Source organism: Mustela nivalis, assembly GCF_964662115.1.
Source record: "Mustela nivalis genome assembly, chromosome: 14".
Classification (NCBI taxonomy): domain Eukaryota; kingdom Metazoa; phylum Chordata; class Mammalia; order Carnivora; family Mustelidae; genus Mustela; species Mustela nivalis.
This window is the reverse complement of record NC_139033.1, coordinates 13,435,787-13,442,632: the sequence shown is the minus strand read 5'-3', so window position 1 is coordinate 13,442,632 and position 6,846 is coordinate 13,435,787.

Below are 6,846 nucleotides of genomic sequence, written 5' to 3'. Positions count from 1 at the left end.
CATAGAGGGAAGAGAGGAAAGGGGGAGAAATCCAGATCCTTTTAGATAAGCGCGTCGTAGTGGTCGAACGGGCATAAAAGATATGCGCACCTGCAATCATTAGACGTGAACCTTTCTTACGGGGGTGGGGGGGTCTTCGTTGGTGTAATTAATATAAGGATCTCAAGAGGAGATCATCCTACAATAACAAGTGTTCTCAGAGTGGGGAAGACAAGCAGGAAGGCCACAGGAAGACAGGCTCAGTGTGACTCGGCCACAAGCCAAGGAGACACCTGGGGCTGCCAGCAGCGGGGACAGCAAAGGATTCCTCCCTAGAGCCCCGGAGGGAGCCCGGCTCTGCCAGCATCTTGATTTCAGGTTTCTGGCGTCCAGAGCGGTGAGAGAGTACATTTCTGTTGTTTAAAGCGGACAGGCTCCTGGTAATTTGTTATGGCAGCCCAAGGACACGAACGCGTCTGCCATGGGAAGTGAGCTGTGAGCAGGAAAAAAGGCTACAGAGGGAAACTGATCTCACTTTGCCTCATTTCTAGGACCCTGCTGAAGCCATTTACGAAATGCTCAGTGTGCCCGACTAGAACATTCAAGGACGCAGTTCTCTGCCTCAGGAAGCTCAGACCCATGAAGGAGACAGACCCGATTAAATGGAATTATAGCTGCCATTGACAGAGGGCAGCCGGCCAGGGAGGACTTCTCAGAGGCGAGGAGAGTTGAGCTGGGCCTTGTGAGGTGAGCAGGAGTTTGCCAACCCGGATATAAGGGCAAGTTTAGCGTAATGAAGTCTTAGGTGTGGGTACGAGCAAGAACCAGGCTCAGAATCCAGTCTGGCCTGAAGAATAATAAGAAGTAGTGGGAGGTGAGGGGTAAGGTAATGACCCTGATGTGGGGGGGGAGGGGAATTCTGAAATCTGGCTGTTGTGCCTAGAGCAGTCCGTTTCATGACAGCATGGGGACTGTCTTCCTTTGCTGACCCTAGAACAGTGTTGGACCCTTAGAAGACTCTCAACATGGGGTGCCTGGGTGGCTCAGGGTCCTGGGATCGAGTCCCACATCGGGCTCTCTGCTCAGCGGGGAGCCTGCTTTCTCCTCTCTCTGCCTGCCTCTCTGCCTACTTGTGATCTCTGTCTGTCAAATAAATAAATAAAATCTTAAAAAAAAAAGACTCTCAACAAATAGTTGTTGAATAAAGGGGGAAATCTCACATGATCTTCTCAATAGATGCAGAAAAAACATTTGATAAAATCCCACTCTCAGGGGCGCCTGGGTGGCTCAGTGGGTTAAGCCTCTGCCTTCGGCTCAGGTCATGATCTCAGGGTCCTGGGATCGAGCCCCGCATCAGGCTCTCTGCTCAGCGGGGGGCCTGTTTCTCCCTCTCCCTCTACCCCTCCCCCACCACTTGTGTGCTCGCCCTCTCTCTCTCACTCTTGGTCCATCTCAAATAAATAAAAATTTTTCTTTTTTTTTTATTTAAAGATTTTTATTTATTCAATTGACAGAGAGATCACAAGTAGGCAGAGAGAGGGAGGAAGCAGGCTTCCCACTGAGTAAAGAGACTGATGTGGGACTCGATCCCAGGACCCTGAGATCATGACCTGAGCCGAGGGCAGAGGCTTAACCCTCTGAGCCACCCAGGCGCCCCAAATAAAACTTTTTCTTAAAAAATAAAATAATAAAATCCAACTCTCCCAATAAAAACACTCTACAACAAACTAGTGATAGAAGAGGAATTCCTCCACTTGATAAAGGGCATCTATGAAAAGCCTGAAGTGAATATCATACTTAATGGTGAAATGTTGAAATTTCCCCCTAAATCAGGAACAAGACAAGGATGTCTGCTCTTACCCATCTCTACCCAAATTGTTCTTGAGTTTCTCGTCAGGGCAACTGGCAAGGAACAAAAATAAAAAACATCCTATTTGGAAAGGAAGAAATAAAACTCTTTACAGATGACATGATTTCATATACAGAAAGTCCTTTTCTTTTTAAAAAGATTTTATTTATTTATTTGACAGACAGAGATCACCAGTAGGCAGAGAGGCAGGCAGAGAGAGAGGAGGAAGCAGACTCCCCGCTGAGCAGAGAGCCCGATGCGGGGCTCGATCCCAGGACCCTGAGATCATGACCTGAGTCCAAAGCAGAGGCTTTAAACCACTGAGCCACCCAGGTGCCCCCAGAAAGTCCTTTTTTTCCCTTTTTTTAAATAAGATTTTATTTTAGAGAGAGAAAAAGAGCACATGCATGTGAGCATGGGGTGGGGAACGGAGGGGGAGAGGGAGAGAGAAACCCAAGCAGCTGGATCTTACAACTTTGAGATCATGACCTGAGCTGAAACCAAGAGTCAGATGCTTAACTGACTATGCCACCCAGATGCCCCATTTTATTTTATTTTACAGTAGCCCCCACACATGTGGGGCTTGGACATGGGACCCTGAGATCAAGAGTTAGCTCTACTGACTGAATCAGCCAGGGACCGCTATATACAGAAAATCCTAAAGGAACCACACACACACACACACACACACACACACACACACACACCAGCAGAATAACTAAGTTCAAGGAAGTTGTAGGATACAAGACTACACACAAAAATTATATTTGTATATATTAGCAGTGAACAATCCAAAAATCAAGCAAAAAATTCTATTTACAATAGCATCAAAAAGGTGCATCTGGGTGGCTCAGTGGGTTAAAGCCTCTGCCTTCAGCTCGGGTAGTGATCTCAGGGTCCTGGGATCGAGTCCTGCATCGGGCTCTCTGCTCAGCGGGGAGCCTGCTTCCTCCTCTCTCTCTGCCTACTTGTGATCTCTCTGTCTGTCAAAGAAATAAAATCTTTAAAAAAAACCCCAATAGCATCAAAAATAGTGAAATATTGGAGAGTCTGGGTGGCTTAGTGAATTAAGTGTCCAGCTCTTGGTTTTGGCTCAGGTCATGACATTGAGCCCCACCTCGGGCTCTGCACTCAGAGTGGAGTCCGCTGGAGATTCTCCGTCTCTCTCTCCTACTGCCCCTCCCCCTTGCTCGCTCTCAGTCTCTCTCTTTCAAAAATAAATTTAAAAATCTTTTAAAAACTATAGTGAAGTATGTAGGAATAAATTCAACCAAAGAAATATAAGACTTGGGGTGCCTGGGTGGCTTAGTGGGTTAAAGGTCATGATTTGCCTTAGGCTCAGGTCATGATCCTCGGGTCCTGGGATCGAGCCCCGCTTAGCGCTCTCTGCTCAGCGGGGAGCCTGCTTCCTCCTCTCTCTCTGCCTGCCTGTGATCTCTATCAAATAAATAAATAAATTTTTAAAAAATAAAAATAATAAAAATAAATACAAGACTTGTACACTGGAAACTTTAAGACATTGCTGAAGCTAAAGGAAATAAAACCATCCTAAATGTAAGGACAGCCGGCATTCACGGGTTGGAAGACGATAATACAATTAAGATAGCAACACTCCCTAAATTGATACACAGATTTAATACATGCCCTGTAGGAATTCCAGTAGCCTTTAAAAAAATTTTTTTTTTTTAAGATTTTACTTATTTATTTGACAAAGAGAGGGATCACAAGTAGGTAGAGAGGCAGGCAGAGAGAGAGAGGAGGAAGCAGGCTCCCTGGTGAGCAGAGAGCCCGATGCGGGACTCGATCCCAGGACCCTGAGATCATGACCTGAGCTGAAGGCAGCGGCTTAACCCACTGAGCCACCCAGGCGCCCTAAAAATTTTTTTTAAATGAACAATCTGATCCTAAAACTTGCATGGAAAGGCAAGGGACCCAAAGAGCCAAAACAATCTTGAAAAAGAAAAACAAAGTTGGAGTATTTGCACCTCCTCAATTCAAAAAGCTCACTTCAAAGCTAGAGTAATCAAAGCCATGTGACTTTGGTGTAAGGATAGACCTGCAGATTGACGGAACAGAACTGAGAGTCTAGTAATAAACGCTCATCTTCATTATCAATTGATTTTCAACAAGGGTGCCAAGACCATTCAATGGAAAAGAACAGTCTTCCTAGTGAATGGTACACAGACAGCTAGACTCCAACGTACAAAGGATGAACTTGGACTCACATCACACCATACACAATAAATAATTTAAAAATGGATCAAGCACATGGAGCGCCTGGGTGACTCAGTTGGTTGAGCGTCTGCCTTGGGCTCAGGTCATGATTTCAGAGGGTCCTGGGATCGAGTCCTACGTCTGGCTCCTTGCTCTTTGGGGAGCCGGCTTCTTTCTCTCCCTCTGTCTGCTCCCCCTGCTTGAACTCTCTCTGGGTCAAATAAATAAATAAATAAAATCCTTAAAAATAATAAAAAATAAAAATGGATCAAATATCTGAATGCAAGAACAAAAACTTTAAAACTCTTTCAAAGAGGGGTGCCTGGGTGGCTCAGTGGGGTAAGCTTCTGCTTTCAGTTCAGGTTCTGATCTCAGGGTCCTGAGATTGAGTCCCATATCCGGCTCTATGCTCAGAGGAGAGCCTGCTTTCCCTCCCCCGCCCCCGCCTGCCTCTCTGCCTACTTGTGATCTCTGTCAAATAAATACATAAAATCTTTTAAAAAAAAATGACACCAAGAGCAGAAGCAAAACAAAAGAAAAAAAAATAGATAAATTGGATTTCAAATTAAGAACTTCTATGTCCATGGACATTATCAAGAAAATGAAAAGACAACCCACAGAAGAGGAGTAAAGATTTGCAAATTATATATCTGAGAAGCAACTCTTTCCAGAATACATAAAGAATTCTTATAACCTAACACAAAGAGAAATTTAAAAATGGGCAGGAGTGCCTGGCTGGCTCAGTCCGTGAAGCGTGCAACCCTTGAATCTTGGCCTGTAAGTTCAAGCCCCATGTTGGGGTGTGGTGAGTACTTATTTTTTTTAAATGATTTTATTTATTTATTTGACAGAGGGAGGCACAGCTAGAGACGGAACACAAGCACGGGTAGGGGGAGAGGGAGAAGCAGGCTTCCCACTGAGCAGGGAGCCCAATGCGGGGCTCGATCCCAGGACCCTGGGATCATGACCCGAGCTGAAATCAGATGCTTAACGATTGAGCCACGCAGGCACCCCAAGATTAGTTAATAATAAAATCTTAGGGGCTCCATCCTAGAGTCCTAGGACTCCCGGCTCAGCGAGGAGTCTGCTTCTCCCTCTCCCTCTGCCCGCACCTCCTGCTCATGCTCTCTCTCTCACGCATTGTCTCTCTCTCTGTCTCAAGTACATAAGTGAAATCTTAAAAAATAATAAATAAATAAAATATTAAAAAAAAAAGAACACAAAAAATGGGTAAAGGACCAGAATAGACATATATCTCCCAAGATCTCCAAATGGTTAAAAACACAGGGAAAGATTCTCAGCATCACTATTCACTAGAGAAATGCAAATCAAAACCGTGAGATAAAAGTTCACATCCAGGGGCTCCTGGGTGGCTCAGTGGGTTAAGCCTCTGCCCTCAGCTCAGGTCATGATCTCAGGGTCCTGGGATCGAGCCCCGCATCGGGCTCTCTGCTCAGCAGAGAGCCTGCTTCCTCCTCTCTCTCTGCCTGCCTCCCTGCCTATTTGTGATCTGTCAAATAAATAAATAAAATCTTAAAAAAAAAAAAAGAAGTTTGCATCCACTAGGATTAAAAAAAAAAAAAAAGCCAGATAATAAAAATATCAGTGAGAAGTAACTCGAACACCTTTATATCACTGGTATGAATGGAAAATGGTACAGCCACTATGGAAATAAGTTTGATAGTTTCTCAAAAAGTGAAAGGGAGTTATTATATGGCCTAACAATTCCATTCCTGGGTATAGATCCCAAAGGATTGAAAACATGTTCCCACACAAACTCGCACACCCATGTTTGTAGCAGTGTTATTCACAATAGCCAAAAAGTAGACATAACCCAGATGTCCCTCAATGGGTAGATGGAGAAACAAAACAGAGCCTATCCGTACAATGGAATATTATTCAGCCATAAAAAGGGAACAAAGTACTGATATGTATTACAAGACAGATGAACCTTGAAAACATGCTTAGGAGCCAGGCACGAAAGGTCACATGTTGTGTAATCCATTTATATGAATTGTCCAGAATAGGTCAGTTCATAGAATATAGGTTAGCAGTTGCCTAAAGCAATTAGGTGTAATTATATATTCTAAGAGGGTACATTAAAAAAAAAAAAGGTACATTTCAAGCTAAATGAATTGTATGTCAATCAAAAACAAAAGAAGGGGCGCCTGGGTGGCTCAGTGGGTTAAGCCGCTGCCTTCGGCTCAGGTCATGATCTCGGGGTCCTGAGATCGAGTCCCGCATCCGGCTCTCTGCTCGGCAGGGAGCCCGCTTCCCCCTCCCTCTCTGCCTACTTGTGATCTGTCTGTCAAATAAATAAATAAAGTCTTAAAAAAAAAAAAGTTTTCAGTGATGATCAGGCCTTAAAGGGGTTAGGCATCACGTCAAAAAATAACATCAGGGGCACCTGGGTGGCTCAGTGGGTTGAGCCGCTGCTTTCGGCTCAGGTCATGATCTCAGGGTACTGGGATCGAGTCCCGCATCGGGCTCTCTGCTCAGCGGGGAGCCTGCTTCCTCCTCTCTCTCTCTGCCTGCCTCTCTGACTACTTGTAATCTCTCTCTGTCAAATAAATAAATAAAATCTTAAAAAAAAAAAAAAAACATCAAAAGAGAATAGCCCAGACCATTTGCAGGAGGAATGGGGCGGGTCTCTGAGATCCGGATTCTTGCATCAAGGAAACTGAGGCCCAGGCACACAGCTCTCAGGTAGAGCCAGAATCAGTACCCAGGTGTATGTGCCTTATGAGATCTCTCCTTGCATCTTCTAGCCCTGCACTATCCAATAGGAAAGCCCCTACCTCTTG